Consider the following 17,730-nt stretch of genomic DNA (forward strand, 5'->3'; position numbering starts at 1 on the left):
CCCCGTAGCCAGAGACCACCCAGAACAAGACCGGGAAGCGCCGAGACAAGGTAAGGTAGAAATTTAGTTAAAATTCTACAGTCTTTGAAGCTCGATGAGTCGCACAAGTCACCAGCCAGGACCAGTGCCACCGGGTTGATCTGCCCTAGCAGGGCTAGACCCCAGTCGGATCCAAGGGTCCTTCCACGTGGAGACCCTCAGAGGTGGTCGCCATATTGTCCGCATGGTCGCAGTCACCATTTTGATCTGTCCGTCATTCCGAGCCGTGTGCACAACGTCATGTGCCTAGTACCGTGCGCACAAGTGACGCGCATAGCCACACGCTTACTGGGCTGAGCACGCACCAAACCTGAGTGCACAACTGTGTTTTACGCGCACAAGCCATGGCACTACCGGAAAAGAAACTCAAGGCTCGGCCACCGAACTATTACCTTGAGGGTCTAGCGAGAGAGGCCCAAGAAATCCTTCCTGCATCTGGGTCCCAGAGGTGCTGACCTCGGAAGGAGGAGCCGGGTAGGCAATAAAATCTAGCCTATGCCGGTGCGACAGCTAAGCTGCACTCGACTAAGGGGCGTGTGGCTTTGCCCGGTGTGGAACTGGGATTCTTGATACAGCGGCCTTAGAACATTGGTAAGTTGAGTGTTTTTTTTGTTGTCTAATTTGACTTCATATCCGCTTGGGTAAATTTTTGGATTGAAAAAATTGCTTAAAATATAATACCATCCAGTTGCTATGCCTCATACCAAGAGGAAAGTAAAACTGAGTTTTCCTCGACCTCTACGCCAAGCAAATTGCTTCAACCTAGTATTGTGGACTGCTTTTAAATTGTTTCCACACCTACACCGGAAGGGGCCGCTAGTAGCGTGGCTCAGGAGCAGGAGCCGAACTACCAGGCATTTGAAACATCTCTTACCCCCTGTGCCCCAGAGAAACCAGCCCCATGTGCAAAGTCTAATATAGAATTTAATGTTTCTTCAAAAGATTCCTTTGATTCCCAGAGAGATGTCGTGAATTTGACTAAAGCCTCAGAGGACATTGAAGAACGAAGTCCTGGGGAATTTAAAGACTTGTCTTTACCTGTTGCAGATGGAATTGGAGGGACATTAAAGTAGTCAAGAGTTGATGTACAATTTTCTGCAAACAGTATTAAGGATATTTCTATTATCATACCTAAATTTTCTATTGAAGAATTAGGCTCTGATGGTTATTATGCAAAAATCTATAAATAACCTTACAACAGTTCAGGAAGCATTAAAAAAGAACCCTTATCTACAGGAAAAAATAGATAATTTGGAGAAAAATATGAATACATTTGATTTGAAATTGGGAGAAATTAAAAAAAATTCAAACTAATTTGATTAAATCAGAAGAACATGAAGGGGAAAATTGAAACATTAGAGAATCAAATTAGGAAATTAAATCTCAGATTGTTGAATTTTCCAAAAATTCATTTAGCAGCTCCATTTGACCTATTTAATAGTAGTTTGAAAAAAATATTAAAATATTCTGAATCTTCTCTACCTATTTTATCTAAGAATCATTATTTACAGCAACCACAAGATGGAAAAAATGGAAATATTTCAGAGAACATGAACTTAACAGATTTCCTTGAGAAATCATGAGTCAAAAATTGATACAAGGGCTACCCTACTAGTTCAGTTTTCATCTGTTTTAGAGAGATGCAGTGTTAAAACTGCATTTTAAACATCAAAAACAAGACTGTTTGTTTTATGGGCAACCCATAAGAATATTTCCAGATGTTCGTACAACTCAGTTGAGACGTAGAAAATTTATAGCAATGTGAACAGTAGTACTAGAAAGAGCAGCATAATTTTCCTTAAGATACCTTTGTAGATGTCTTATAAAGCACTTGGATGCTAGATATATCTTTAATCAGCCAGATCCGTTGAATGCCTATTTAGATACACACTCTTAAGTACAGCTTTATGAGGGCTAAATAAGTTAAATTGTGGAATCAGACAAGACAGTGTAAGTAAAATTGGTATTTCTTTGATTACTTGACTACTAATGCTCTCTAATCTTTTATTGATTTCCTTTATTTAGTGGATAATATGATAATATTGTATCTAGTTTAAATTTGTTTCTGCTAAATGTTTTTGTGAATATATATCTATCCAAATTGTCTTTAAATATTGAAAAGCAATAAAAAAAAAAAAAGGCTCAGGGCCTTTGCCCAGCATACCACATTACAGTTGCACAGCATGAGGAGGCCACGGCCCTGTGTATACATTGTGAAGAGGCCCTAGGGGATCTAATTCATGGCCCTCCCCAGCCGGTACTGGGTTCCAGCCTCTCGCGCAGTATGCCGGACCTAGCATTGCACAGCAGGAACCCCCCCCCTCAAACGGGGCTCCCCAGGGACACTGTGCCCCTTAGTTTAGACCCAGCATCTATCTCCTAGGTGGAATTCTTCAAAGGTCTTCATACCTTTGTCCACATGCAACCTGGGCCTCCTATAATACAGCCACAGGCTGCACCAGAGGACCTCAACATCCCGGGACCCTCTATGTCCAGGGAAGTGATCCCACCTTCGACACGGACAACTGAGGATTCAGAACCCCTGGAGGAAGGGGAACTCCCTCCGGGGACAGAGCCCCACCGAACCATGAGACGCTTCTTCACCAAGGATGAGCTTCCAGACCTGGTCACACACAGCTTAAGAGCTTGCTATCCCGGGCACAAGTGCCTCGGGGGAACCTAAGACTAACCCCTTACTAGAGGGACTCAGTCAGACCTGCCGTCATTTCCCACTATTACAAGCCGTCCAGCAACTCATTGACCTGGGATGGGTTGCCCCGGAAACTACGTTCAAAGGGGGGGGGGGCGGGCTCTGGCAGCCATGTATCCTCTGGACCCATCTGCCAAAGATCTCCTGGCATGTCCGAAAGTAGATGCCATGGTCTGCACGGTCTTGAAGCGCACTACTATCCTGGTGGAGGGAGGAGCAGCACTCAAGGATACTCAAGACAGACGTCTGGAATCTATCCTCAAACAGTCCTTTGACGTCTCAGCTGTGTCTTTACAGATCGTGGCCTGCTGTGCTGTGGTGACACACGCCTGCTTATCACAGACCAGGAACAACACTCCTGGGGAGGCCCTGGAACCAGCAGTATCATTCCTCACGGACACTGCTTCTGATCTGGTGAGCACCGCAGCTAGAGGAGTGTCATTTGCCGTGGCAGCCAGAAGACAACTCTGGCGCCGAAACTGGTCGCCCGACGCATCCTCCAAAACGAGACTCACAAGGGAACACTCCTGTTCAGAAGTGAACTAGAGAAACTAGCCAACAAATGGGGCAAGTCCCCACTGCTGCAGCTACCGGAGGACAGGAATAAGAGAAACCAGCCATCTTTCCCCCCCGAACCTCCAGGGGCAGAGGATCACAGCGCTTCAACCCATATAGAAGCACATATCAAGCGGCCTGCCCCGCAGGCCGAAGCCAGTCCTTTCAGAACAAGCACAACAAAAGGGGAACCAGCTCGGGTCCAGGCCCCAGCCGCACCCAACAATGAAAATCAACCGACCTGTCCAAACGAAGAAGCCATATAGGGATGGGACAAGTGGGTCCTATCCATCATTCGAGAGATATTACCTGGATTTCCACCACCTCCCTCTGGAATCCCCCTGCCACGACCCTTCCAAGAGGATGGCATTGGAAGCTACACTGACCAGATTACTAGCCTTAGAGGCGCTAACCCCAGTGCCTCCACAACAAATACTGAACATTATTCCATGTATTTTATCGTCCCCAAGAAAGAAGGAACATTCAGACCCATCCTGGACCTCAAGGTGGTCAACCGTCACCTGAAGATTCCTTGCTTCCGCATGGAAACCCTACGCTCGGTAATAAGGGTGATACAACCGGGAGAGTACCTTACATCCCTGGATCTGTCGGAAGCCTACCTACACATTCCGATCCATCAAGAGCAGCAGCGTTTTCTACACTTCTCGATCCTGGACTGTCACCTCCATTCGGGTTAGCTACTGCACCCTGGATGTTCACAAAGATCATAGTGGCGGTGGCAGTAACACTGAGGAAGGAAGGAATCCACATGCACTCTTATCTAGACAATTGGCTGATCAGGGCGAAATCCCCAGAGGAAAGCCACCAGGCAACCAACAGTCACAACCCTGGAGAGCCTCGGGTGGGTGGTCAACACAAACAAGAGCTGCCTGCAGCCCTCCCAATCTCTAGAATACTTGGGAGTCTGGTTTGACACCAAACAAGACAAGGTCATCCTGACACTGACAAGGAGATCAAAACTGACGATCCAGTTATGAACCCTATTGAGCGAACTTCACCCCACAGCATGGGATTACCTATAAGTCCTCTGCCTCATGGCATCCACACTGGAAGTAGTGCCATGGGCACGAGCTCTCATGAGACCCCTACAACACTCACTACTATCACGTTGGAATCCACTGTCCCAGAACTACACCGTACAGCTTCAGTTCCCGGACAGAGTTTGGGCCCAACTACGATGGTGGCTACAAGAAAGGCCATCTGAGCCAGGGAACAAGACTATCCTCACCAACCTGGATCCTGCTTACCACGGATGCTAGCCTATGAAGATGGGGAACACAATGCCAGGAGCTAACTGCCAAAGGGCAATGGAACAAAAGAGTCGGGATGGAACATCAATCGCCTAGAAGCCCGGGCAGTCAGACTAGCCTGCCTACGGTTCAGTCACAGACTCAGACAAAGCAGTCAGAGTAATGTCTGACAATGCCACAACAGAGGCCTACATCAACCATCAGGGAGGAACCAGAAGCCAGCAGGTGTCTCTGGAAATAGACCTCCTAATGTCATGGGTGGAAGCGAATCTTCAAGAGATCTCTGCCGTCCACATCGCTGGGAAAGACAGTGTCGCTGCAGATTACCTCAGTAGAGAAAGTCTAGTCCTAGGTGAATGGAGGTTGTCGACCACAGCATTCCAATTGATAGTAAACCGTTGGGGAACACCAACCATGGACCTCCTGGCAAACTGGTCCAACGCTCAAGTGCCCAGTTTCTTCAGCCACAGGCGGGAACCCCAGTCCCAGGGAATCTATGCCCTGGTACAAACCTTGCCACAGGAGACTGTTATACGCCTTCCCGCCATGGCCCCTATTGGGTGCAATCATCCACAAGAAGGACCAGCACTTCTAGTGGCCCTGGACTGGCTGCGAAGACTGCTGACAGGGAGCCCCCTTCCGCTACCTCCACACAGAGACCTGCTCCAACAGGCACCAATCCTCCACGAGGATCCAGCTCAATTCTCTTACAGTCTGGCCATTGAGAGGACTCGCCTGAGGAAGAGCAGGTACTCGGGGGCAGTAATTGACACCCTACTCAAAGTACGCAGGTTCTCCACATTCCTAACATACATAAGGATTTGGAGAGTATTTGAAACCTGGTGCAAGGACCGTGCCATCATACCTCATTCGGTCAAAATTCCTGCAGAACGGCCTACAGAAGGGATTGTCTCTTAACTCCATCAAAGTAGAGGTGGCGGCCTTGTCATGCTACGGAACCGAGAACGGCAGCATAGCCTCTCACCCGGATGTCTCCCACTTTCTGAAAGGAGTCAAGCAGATCAGACCACCCCTAAAGTGGCCGGTGCCTCTTTGGAACCTCAACCTGGTCCTAGATTTCTTAGCAGGAACCTCCTTCAGACCTCTCTGTGGCCTGTCTCTCAGACTATTAACATTAGACAGCCTTCCTGCTGGCAGTCTGTTTGGCCTGTCATATATCAGAGCTGCAAGCACTATCCTGCCGGGAGCCATTCCTCACTCACCCCAGGAACCATCCAGTTACACACAGTTCTGTCGTTCCTCCCCAAAGTGGTGTCTTACTTCCATCTCACTACCATCGCCAGATGAGCATAAGAATTCAGAAAAGGCTCAGTCTACACCATCTCAACTTCAGCAGACTCCTAGTCAGATACCTGGAAAGGTAGAAATCCACACACAAGACGGACCATCTATTCGTCCTTCACAGCGGGAAGAAGCAAGGGGAAGCGGCCTTCTGAGCAAGCATAGCCCGCTGGATCAAAGAAGTCATTAAGGCAGCCTACATGGAAGCAGGCAAGCCACCGCCTTTACAAGTCAAGGCCCATTCTACTAGAGCCCAGGCAGTGTCCTGGGTGGAAACCAAGATGCTGTCACCTGCCGAGATCTGCAGGGCGGCGACATGGTCCTCCATCCGCACCTTCTCCAGGTTTTACCGCCTGGATGTTCAGACTCGGAAGGACACAGCATTTGCAAGGGCAGTACTAAGTGGGGCACAGGCAGCCTCCCGCCCGGTTTGGGAGTAGCTTTTATACATACCATTGGTCCTGAGTCCATCTGCTACACGCTAGGAAATGGAAAAATTACTTTCCTGAATTTCGTTTTCCTTAGTTTAGGCAGATGGACTCCACATCCCACCCACAGCTGCTGTTACTCATGGAATTCTCGGGGGACATCCCCGAGAGCGAGTGATTCACGGGTAAGCCATGCTTTCCTTCATCTAGGACACCCATCCTACCGGCTGTCGACGCTTCTCTGAGGGCACTGGCAGTCTCCAGCTATAACCAATTCAACCGGTTCAAATTAATTAAGTTAACCAAGTTATAAAGTTAATCAATTTATTCACATTATTCAGTCATACATATATCCACAATGCTTTGAGGAGAATACTGAAGAGATGCACTTCCTGCAGGGGTATATGTATTAGGGCTGATGTCAGATTGAAATCTGATCCATCTCCAACTGCTATCAGGAGTACACTATACCCCATTGGTCCTGAGTCCATCTGTCTACACTAAGGAAAACAAAATTATCAGGTAATTTCTTCATTAATTGTGAAGTGGAGAAGACAGTAAGACACGGGGGGGGGGGGGGGTTGTTTTGTTTTTATCATGGACTGTCTTGTTGCTGTTGCAATAGCCAGGATATCCCATTGTTGTAAGTAAATCTTGGCAGCAGTCTTACATTTTAAAGAAGCATGGGCCAGGAGTGAATCAGCACACACCAAGCAATACTGCAGCTACTCCTAGGATAGTCTCGGCCTGGTCTCTTCTTTCCTTTAACATGAAAAGAGCCATGGAGGGAGGGGTTTCTTGATTGTGTATGGGAGAGTTGGGGGATAGGTATGGAGGAGAGCTGTAGGGCAGTGTGTGTAGGGAATTGGTGGGGGGGGGGCTTTTGAAGACTAGTATGAGAAGTGGCATGGAACTCCGAGAAGGGCACCCGATAGCATATCGGGTGTCCGGAGTAAGATGGGCGCCAGGCACAATTCATGCTGGCACCAGAGGGGGAGGGGTGAGCTGCTGAGCGCTGAAAGGGATGTCGGCACTCAGCAGGGAAGCCCATTGGCTTCCAAAATGAAGTGGTTTGATTTAAAACCTCTGGGGGGAAAACGTGGGAACCTATTGGTTCCCCTGTCGTGGTTGCCCAGATGGGAGGAGCTTGGCAGGGAATTTTGAGGGGGGAGTAACGGTCAGAACCACTCATCTGCCGTTGCTCCCCGAAGCCGCTGCATTTCCAGAGTCCTGCGGGCTATTTGAGCTCTATAACAAAAAAAAAAAAACCCAAAACAAATTCGGACGCTTCCTGCATGGATTCTGAGGAAGCTGCTGAGGTGGAGTCAGGAGCGTCGGACGGGTCTGCCTAACTTCTCAGCCGGGTGAGCATGAAATGGAGGCAGGACAGGGCTTAAATATTGCTCTGCTGCGGGAGGTTAAGCAGGCAGGATTGTGGGAGGAGTTGGTGCGCAGGTGCCGGTAATAGGGGGGGGGGGGGGGGGGGGGGGGGGGCTGGCCAGAGGTGCTCGGGTGCTGAGCAGCTTCTGGTTCGACAATGTGGGAAAAACTGTGGTGGCTGGGTAGGGGAGGGCCTGTTTGTGTCATGGGTGCCTCAGGCCCTGCATCAGCTGGGGGGAATGGGGCTGCAACGGCAGCTCCAGGGGTGGTGCTGTCCAGGGTGGAAGGTGCTGATCCTGGGCAAGAGTTTATGGGGAGGGCTGAGATTTATTTCCCCCCCCCCCCCGGCCTAGGTTCGGGGTTGGAAAGGAGCATAGGTGCACACAGGTGGGGCAAAGGGAGACTAATTCTGTGCCCTGTGGGATGCAGGGTGCAGTGCTGAGCAGTACTGCCAGACTTTACCTGATAGTGAGAGGTGAGTGCTGAATAGAGAGGATGCAGGGGATCTGGTCGGTGCTAATGCAGGTTTTGGAGGTGTGGGGGGGGGGGGGGCAGTCTATTCTCCAGGAGAGTGGGGATTTGTGGTTTGGCAGCTATGTTGCGCCAAGGCAAATAAGCAAATCTGTTCTTGGTTGGTACTAATGGGGGGGGGGGATGTCATTTGCCATGAATGAGTGTGGTAGGCCTGCAGACCAGTACCTGTGGCAGGCAAAGCCAAAAGCTTTCTGCTCAGGACAGGCTAAGATGCTACAGGGGCCACCCCCTCACTGTGGCAGGGAGGGGAGTGGGATTCTTTTACAATTTTCTGTTCCATGTAAAGGCATCGCCTACTAGTTCTGAGTTAAATGTACACCGATACGATGTGCAAATGGCTATCGGTATATAAAAAATGTTAAATAAAAAAATAAATAATAAACTAGTAACCCTAGAGGTGCATAATGAGGGAGAGAAAGGAGGACTCTCTGGGGAGGGGGAGAGACATTGGGAAGAGTATGAGGGGGAAAAAGCTGTAGTAAGATATTGCAGTTTATTAGTAACCATAGCTTCCTACAGCAGGAGTCTGAAAATGTATGCAAGTATGCCACTAAATTTTATATTTGAATATTAAATATAAACTTATTTTGCATAATAAAGAGTAGTTTTCTAACCTTGTCTACATTTTTTATTTTGGATGTTCTGCGATTGGAAAGTTGCAGCTGGTGATGTAAGGGAGGAGAAATCACTGGGATAACAAAGCAGGGAGAAGGTGGTCCTGGGATTGAGAGGAAGGTATTTCTCTTGATCTGGGAACTAGCCCTGTTCTGCCTACATCCCCACCTGCTCTCTCCTATTTTTGGGAAGGGGACTGTATTCCTCATCCTTCCACCCCCACCTTGTTGTTTTAGCAACAGGAGCAGGAGAGCAGAAGCAGCATATTGGGCCATGTCCTCTTCCTCTGTCACACAGGGCCCAATTGGGTCTTACATTTTGCAGCTGTGCATCCAGTACAGCCCGAAGCCTGCAATTAGGCCTTGGAAAGTGCTGCTCTCCTCCTGTGACCCAATCAGCTCAGTGCGAATGGAAGAGGAAGTTTAAAACCCCAGGACAGCCTGTTCTCCACAATCCTGTTCCAATTTGTGAACGTTTAATAGCTCCAGTCTCCTGTGCCAAAGCTGTGGAGACTTGTAACTCCTGCAGGAGGAGGTGGATTTGTGGCCCTTTGTACGTATTAGTTTTTTCTTCAGTACTTTTATGGTACTTTGCCACCGTCCATTCTGATTTTGGCCCTTGGTCTGTGAAAGATTGGCCACATCTGTCAATTACAGGGGCAATGGCTGCAGTACATACTCTTGTCCTCTCCCTATCTTTTTTTTTTTTTAAACATTTATGGCTATACATTGCCAGCCCTAACTTAATTAAACTTGTATTACCAATAGGAAAAATGCTATCATTTTTCACTTTCTGCATTCTCATTGTGAAGCAGTCTGCAAACAGTGAAGGGGGAAAAAAGCCCTTCATTGGCAGCGATGTAGGCAGAGCAGTAGGAACTGCCTCTGCCCCACAGCTGGGTGTAGCCCCCTGTGAAAGGTACCCGCCTTCTACACCCAATGCTTACCACTTATATTTATTTTTTTATTTATTTATTTTTAATTTTTATATACCGAATGTTCTTGTGGGAATTACAAATCACTCCGGTTTACATAAAACGATGAACTGCCCAACAGCGGAAGGGGGCTTTACATAGAACTGTAGAACATAAGGAACAATAAAACCGGATGTCAATTTAACATAGTAATAATAAATATAATATGTACATACAATTTAACTATTCTTTAGCTGTCCTTCATTGGCTTCCACTGTGGAGAGGAAGGAAGGCAGGAAAGAGTTTGTGGGAAGGTGATTGCTGTGTGTCTGCTTCTGCTGGGCGGAGGCATTTACAGCCAGCCAATTGTGGCTGTCCTGAGGGCAAGGAGAGAGAAGAGATGAGCAGGGCCCTGCATGTCTTCTAGCACTACGGTTGCTTCTCTGCCTACACTGCAGTGCTGCCTCTCTTGCTCTATTCCATCCCACTCCCCATAATCATACCTGGGAACTTTTGTGCAAGCTCACCTAAGAGAAGCCACATGGAGCACACTTTTTCTTCCTCTCTAGCAGATTTTCATTTTTTCCATTTTCAATGTCTGTAAACATACCATTCTGAAGCAATTTCTGAGGTTTTTGTTTTCCTATTGGGGCATTTTGGTAGAGGTTGTGTCTTCGCCTATTACTACTGCTGTTGATACTGTTAATTGCTAAAGGCCTTGTCCTGATGGCAATGAAAGTTGACTATTTTTGCCTGGTGCAGAATATTGCCATGGTACCTTGATATTTAGGCATGGATGATTGAGCCCTGGTAACATGTCTAGAAAGCTAGAGCCTCCCACCCAATTTTGGAGTTCCCAAGGTATACCCAATAATCTCCTTCACTGCTGCAGTCCAGAATAGCAGATTAGGTGGCTGGCAGCTGCTTTGTCCTAGAGGCCTAAAACGTAAATATGGTCAGACTGCCTACCTTCAGCCTTTTCTCACAATGGCCTGGGCCTACCATTCAGTACTTATTTCATGCAGTGTCTTAATCCAAAACAGTAATTTTTTTGACTCTGCCACTCAAGCGTTGTGATGAATTTGTTGCTGAAGGATGTCACCTGGCATAGCTGGGATTTTAAAAGGGATTGGACAATTTGTTGGAGGACAAAATCCAAACAAAATTAAGTAGGTAGCCTTTGAGGAAAGCCACCACTTTGCCTGGTACTGAACAAGAAGGAATGGATCTTCTGTTTGGGATAGCCTATTTAGCTGGACTGGCCATGAGGGATTGCAAGATGAATCATCATGACACATCTTATTTTCTTATTTAAAGGGGCAGTCCACTAAGTAATTTAAGGTCTGTATTCAAAAGTTAGGTGGTTAAATGAATATCCACTCAGGTTGACCCACCTAGATCTTCAGAGGTTAAGTTAGGGGTGTTCCAGTATCATAAATGGGAAGATTGCACTAACTCGTCATATTCAAAGTTAGCTGGTCATAGAGCCAGCTAAGAATGGTCAGAACAAAAAGCTGTCCTAAAACTAGCCATCTAATGTCAAGATAATTGCATATATTAAATAGTGTGGATGTACTATTGAATATGCCTCTAAAGGTTAGCTGAATAAGTTTATCCAGCTAACTTTGCTATGCAGACTGTGTTTGAATATGGACCCTACTACTAATAAGAGCCACAGCTCCCACTTTGCTCTCTGGCCATTACATGCCTAGCCTGCCTATGGATGCCAGACATGGGCCTGGCATTTTTCTGTTTGCCCATGAACCCAAGCCAGTTTGGAAACCCTGGTGGCAGTTGTATTATCTTTTGAGCCCTCTGGGAGCTAAACAGATCCCCCTGAAGAGCTGTGAGCTCCCAAAGAGGGCTGCTTTTAGCACAAATCTGCCTTGTAGCTGCTACTTGAAAAAAAAAATAAATTTTTTTTTCAAGTAGTTTTGGATTGAATTTCAAGCTCCATGGCTAAAACAGCAAAGATCCTTACACTATGGTTCCAAATTGCTAATGCAACATGATTAATGTAATCTAAAAGAGCAGTAGCTGAGGAGGGGGTGAATGGCTATTGGGCACAGGCTGGGAGAGGGACTTTAGTGTAATAGTTTTTAAGTGAGCTGAGGGTGGAAAGCAATACAACAAGGGACAGCTAAACCCAAAAGAATGCTGGGCTGCAAGAGAGAGAGGAATAACCAGCAGGAAAAGGTGATAATGTGCTGTACTGGTCCTTGGTGAGGCCTCACCTGGAGTATTGTGTTCAGTTTCTGGAACCTATATCTCAAAAACAATAAAAACAGGATGGAGGTGAGTCTGATGACAACCACAATGGTGTGGAGGCTTTCTCAGAAGACTTTTTATTGAGGAAAGGCTGAAGGATCTAAATATGAATATGCTGGAAGAGAGGAGAGGGGTAGGGGAGATTATGATACACACCTCAGCTTACCTGAAAGGTTTTAATGATGCAAGATCTTCAAACCTTTAGTATTGGAAAGGAAACTAGAGCTGTAAGGGTCATAAAATGAACCGCCAGGGGGGGGGGGAACGACTCAGAACCAACATCAGGAAATACTTCTTCATGGAGAAGTTGGTGGATGCCCTTCTAGAAGAGGTTGTGAGGACAAAAATAATGAACAAATGCAAAAGGGCATGAGAAACATTGTGGATCCCTAAAGACTAGAGGTTGGAAATGAAGGGTACATGGAGGTAACCTGCACTACTCTTAACCAATTAGCCTGTGTTTGATACTACTGTAGCACTGCTCTCTGCTTTGACTGGGGGGGGGGGGAAGGGGAACTAGATTCAGATGACAGCCAATGGTAGGCCCCAACTTTTACAGTCCAGGATACTGATGCACAGGCCTGCTATTACGACCAAGTCCAAAAAAGCAAAGCACATTCAAGCAGTGTTGTCTGTGTCTAAATTATGATGAAGGCTATTCACAGGGTTTAACAGGTGCTTGGTTTAGATTATAAATATTGCTACCCTTAACATAAGCCTTGGAGGGTAACCTGGATGGAGTAGCAGTAACTACCCTAAGAAACGTGCTGGGCAGACTGGATGGACCATCTGGTCTTTCTGATGTCATGTTACTATGCCATCAAAATTACATAATTCTCTTCCTCACTTGAAAATGGGCAGGGGGGGGGGGGGGGGAAGCCCTCTGATTTTTACAGATGCAGTGTGAGTTGCACAGTTCCTGAGCAGATGGATATAATTGATTTTCTCATGAGTTAGTGCTGCATCCAGACCACAGACATTATCTCAGCTCTCAACAGCAGCAGACCTCCCTCTCAAAACTCTGTCAGTCCCAGCAATTAACAGAGAGGAAGACATCTTACTATCCCAACTCTGTCAGCATCATCAGTTATAACTTGGAGGCAGAACTCACTGCCACCGCTGTCAGTCAACAGCAGCAGGCACCAGCCATACAGACCTCTTGCTGTTGCAGCTCTTGATAGCACCAGCATTTTGGTAAGCTCTTAAAAGTTTCAAAATGTTTTCTCAATCTCGAGAATTAAGTCCTGTTTCAGATCTTTTGCAAAAGATTGGATTGCTACATGTATTTTTTCCATCTGTGGCTCCAATGCATATATCTCCCTTTTAGCAGCGTAAGAATTTTCTGTTTCAGCTATGGTAATGCTGAATCCATGCATCATGCTTCAATGAAGACAGACTGGGACTTTGGATCAGTTTGCTGCCTACCAGACAGCAGTGTTGAATGCAGCTGCTTCTTCTCTTATCTAATGGCAGCTTTAATTATTTTTGTGTAATTAAAGTCTGTCATAAATCATGATACCAGCTTCAAAAAAATCCTTCAGGAACTAGACTTATTGGGGGATGTAATACTTGTGACCTTTTCTGGACTACTAATAGACTCAACGGGTATCAACAATTGTGACTTCTCTGCCACCTTCACTGTAAGCCAAGATCACTTTTCTCCCCACTTTCCTGCAGGAGTCGGGTGGGTGATGGCCTCATGTCTTGGGTGGCTTGCAGGATGAGCACCACCAGCCCCTACAGCATCCCACAGCTAGGGGATGAACTGCCCCATCCCTCCACCGGGAGAATTTCTGAAGCCTGCAGGCTTATGAGATCAGCAACCAGGAAGTGCCAGAGCCCAGACTGCAGGTTTCAAAATGCTCATGGTGGAAAACTAATAGTGCCATAAATATCTGGGCATCTTTCCTGGTTGCTGGAGGCTTGAACTATGGTAAATTCATTAAAAGTAATTTTGCTGCAGGTCACAATTATTGTGCAAGTTTCAATAATTATTTTAATTTTTTTTTTAAATTGTATTTTTATTGCATTTTCACAAAAACACAGATTTAACTTGGACCAGAAATTGATACAATATCAAGAATTAAAATAGAGTAATGACATCTGATCTAGAAACATTTACATGTATCTCATTACCCCCCAAAAGAAAATAAAAGGGGAGACCAAGGAATTTTAAGAACAATTAAGGGAAATATTGCACAAGGAAATCCCTTACTAAACTTCTATTAATAATAATTGCCAAAACCCCCACAGAAAATTTTGAGTGGGAATTCAGGAAAGCTCTTGCCTGAGACGGCTCAAAAACAAATATTAGAAGTCTGAAATTTAATCATTTACAAGGATATTTTAAATTGAAATTCGCTCCTCGTTATGTCACTTCTAATCTCATGGAGAGAAATTCTTGAGTAGCTCTTGTAACATCTGGAAATATCCAAACTTTTTGTGTAGAACAACTGATCTATTCTTGAAAGAAAAAAAAAAGCTCAAGACCCAAATTTCTCTCTGATGGGAAAGCAAAGGTTACCAATAATGTTTTTCCTGTTAATATTAGTTTCTTGAGTAAGTTTCCATGCCAAATGAGTGACCTGGGATTCCTCCCATCTATTTCCCATTTACTCCAACTCAGTCCCAAATAAGAGAGAACTCTAAAGGGTAATCTTGTGAAACCAGACTTAGAAATTGTGTCCAACCAATTTTGTCACCGCAGCTCACGCCTAGCTGCTATCAAGGAAGCCATCCATTTGCCAGCAGTACAAATAAGGTCATAGCCGCATCAGCTAAGGTGACGGCACATCAGTCTCCTGAGAGAGACAGACTAGCCCAAGCTACCAGGGAGCAACAAGAGGCAAATTGAAAATTCATCGTTATGGTCTCATTCTGCTTAAGAATAGCTTCAGTTTCTATCCAGAGCATCCTTTAGAAGTGCTCCTCCTTACACCAGAATGGTGGTCTGCTTGGAACCAAAGGGTTTAGATTCAATAAAGCAGTCCCCCCCTTCAAACTTTGCTTCTTGAGCACTCCATTCAAGGTCAATCAACTCTTGAATTGCATCCATGAGGGGAAAGCAATAGGATGCTACAAATACGGTGACCAAAAAAAAAGTCCTTCTTTTGCATAGAGTCACCCCCAGCCACCCAAGCGTCTTCAGAGTCTGAGAAAACAGACTCGGCAACCCATCTCTAAAGAAAGAAAATGGAGCAGAGTTCTATGTGGCTCTAAATTTGGGAGAATTCCTTCTCTTCCAGAGGGGAGAAACCCAAATAGTCGGTCATCCTTATCCAATCCTCCTGAACATCAGAGACATTGATAACACACACTGCTTGCATGGAATGGCAGACAAGTGGGGATCTGCAGGGGCACCCAGCAGAGATGATATCTCTGCTGGTACCCCTGCAGAAATGTCTGTAGACCCTGGACAAATTCTATCCAGGAGGAAATGGGTCCATACCAGCCCCCATAAGCCCCAATCTGATGACCTCTGACTGAACATCCCCTGGCCTGGGGTCAACTGAAGAAGGGGACACCCTTTTTCACTCTTCTGCTCCAGTCCCCCCCCGACTGAGGGGATGGACTAGCATCAGCAAAACCAGGAGGAGGCAAATTACCTTGAGCATACAAAGTGCTGGCACAGACTGTAAAATCCCTGGCTGTATTGCCATTATATGGCAAGCAGCACAGATTGCTACGTGCTTTGACACTGTGCCTACTGCCTATTTTTGTTTTTTTCTTACGCACCCAGTATGCACCCAGTAGCTGCTTCCGGTTCGCAAATGTAGGCCATGGCCTTGTGTGCACAGATATGACCACACCTCTGTGCGAAAACACCGCTGCAGCCTACTACACAGCTCAAAGAGACCAAGCTTGTGAGTGGGGCCTAGCTAAAAACTGTTCAAAACCCGTAACGCTGCACCACCTCCACCCCTCACTAAACTCCCCAGAGAAGGGAAGAGGGAAGGGAAAAGAAAACAGACCACTCATGCCAAGGGAAGATGACCCAGTCTGGAAGGGTTAGAAGACTGAAACCTCCCTACCTTCTTTCATCTTTTTCTCTTCAACAGCTTTGCTTTTAAGTCCATGCCTGAAAAGGACTGCTGGATTAAAATCGGTCAACAGAGAAACTGATTGATTTTCACCGCAGAAGATCAAGCAGTTCTGTCCAAACTTCTCCTTTTCTTTTCCTACAAGCAATCCCAAGAGGGAAATGCATGTCCACCATTTACTTGGAGATGGAGAATACCAGTGGGGCTTGATGTCGGGGCAGGGCTATATGTCAGCAACATCTTTCTCCATCCGCTGTATAAGCCACTTGTATGGATTGGCCTGCTTGAGTGCAGAGGAATATTATGTTTTCTCGATCAGAGTCTACGTTGCCAGGACGGCTTTACATGGCTTTCTGAGCAACACTATCAAGGGAATGACACATACAAATGTATCAGTTATAAAGCAGGCTTATTTTCTTTTAAAAACTGTGTCGACAAGAGTGATTCTTGCCACACAGTACCATCAGCCTCCATCTGTGACATTCCAATAAATGTTTTCAATTTTAAAACCATTATCTGGTAGTGAAATTAACAATAGCATGTGCTGTATCAATTGCACTTGCTTTGCTAATTCAGTCATACCCAGGTTCTGTTGACATGACTGAAGTACTTAATACAAAGGCAAATAAGTTTCTGGTACTGAAATGTTAGTTGATTCGTCAATCAGTAGAGAATATGGAGTTTGAGCCACCCTTATCCAGCAATTGCTGGTTGAAGTATGGTCCTAAAATGAAGTGAACTATTGCTGTGCATTCTATACCATACATTTTAAACCAGTTCAATTTCAAATTCCCCCCACCCAAAAAAAGGTGATAGTACTGCATTTATAGATGTTTTATCAGTGATGTGAACTGTGAGCCTTAATTCCCAGTGGCTCTAGTCATTCGGTATGGTATTTGGTTGAGTAGAAACAACACCAAAACACATTATCATTCCTGCAGAAGGCATACAATTTGTACAATGAATGTTTCTTTACTAAATGCACTGTTAAAATCATGGATAATGCACACAGATTTCCACTTGACAATATTTAAAAGGGGGCCTGTCTACTCTGTTTTCTGTATTGCAACCATTTACCAGTTCCCAAACTGAAATAAAACAATATAAGGAGAGAGAGAGAGAGAGAAAACACAAAGTACATGTATGCATTAGACCAGAAAAGTCCCTTCTGCAAGACAATCTGCAGCTCTTCACCCTGTTTGCATACCTATGTGCTTCCATGAAGTCCTAGTCTTCATTTTAGCCAATATCTGGCACCTTCCTCTCCACTGGTCTCTGAGACTAACAAAAATACACCATGTGATGCATGCACCTCATCTGTATGTCTTTCTTGAGGTCCAGATGAACCAGGAAGGCAAGACTCTCAGCCGAACAAGATCACTTACCTGATACTAAGCGGTCCCCCAGCTCCACATCAAAACACATAACCCTAAATGGTATAATATACAGAGAAGCATGTGGGGTGAGGTAAAACTGCTGCTGCCTCATCAGGGGAAGAAATGATGGGTCTGGGAGGTACCATGTCAACATTTTGCTTTTCCCTTTCACACAGACATATAACTCTCTTAATATGAGCTATTTTCATTTCTTTAGTATTCTATAAATGGAGGACTCTCTCTTCTTTCTAGTAAGTTGGAATTGTAAAATTAGCTGCCAGCATAATTAACTCTGTAAT

Source organism: Rhinatrema bivittatum, chromosome 6, assembly GCF_901001135.1.
Source record: "Rhinatrema bivittatum chromosome 6, aRhiBiv1.1, whole genome shotgun sequence".
NCBI lineage: Eukaryota > Metazoa > Chordata > Amphibia > Gymnophiona > Rhinatrematidae > Rhinatrema > Rhinatrema bivittatum.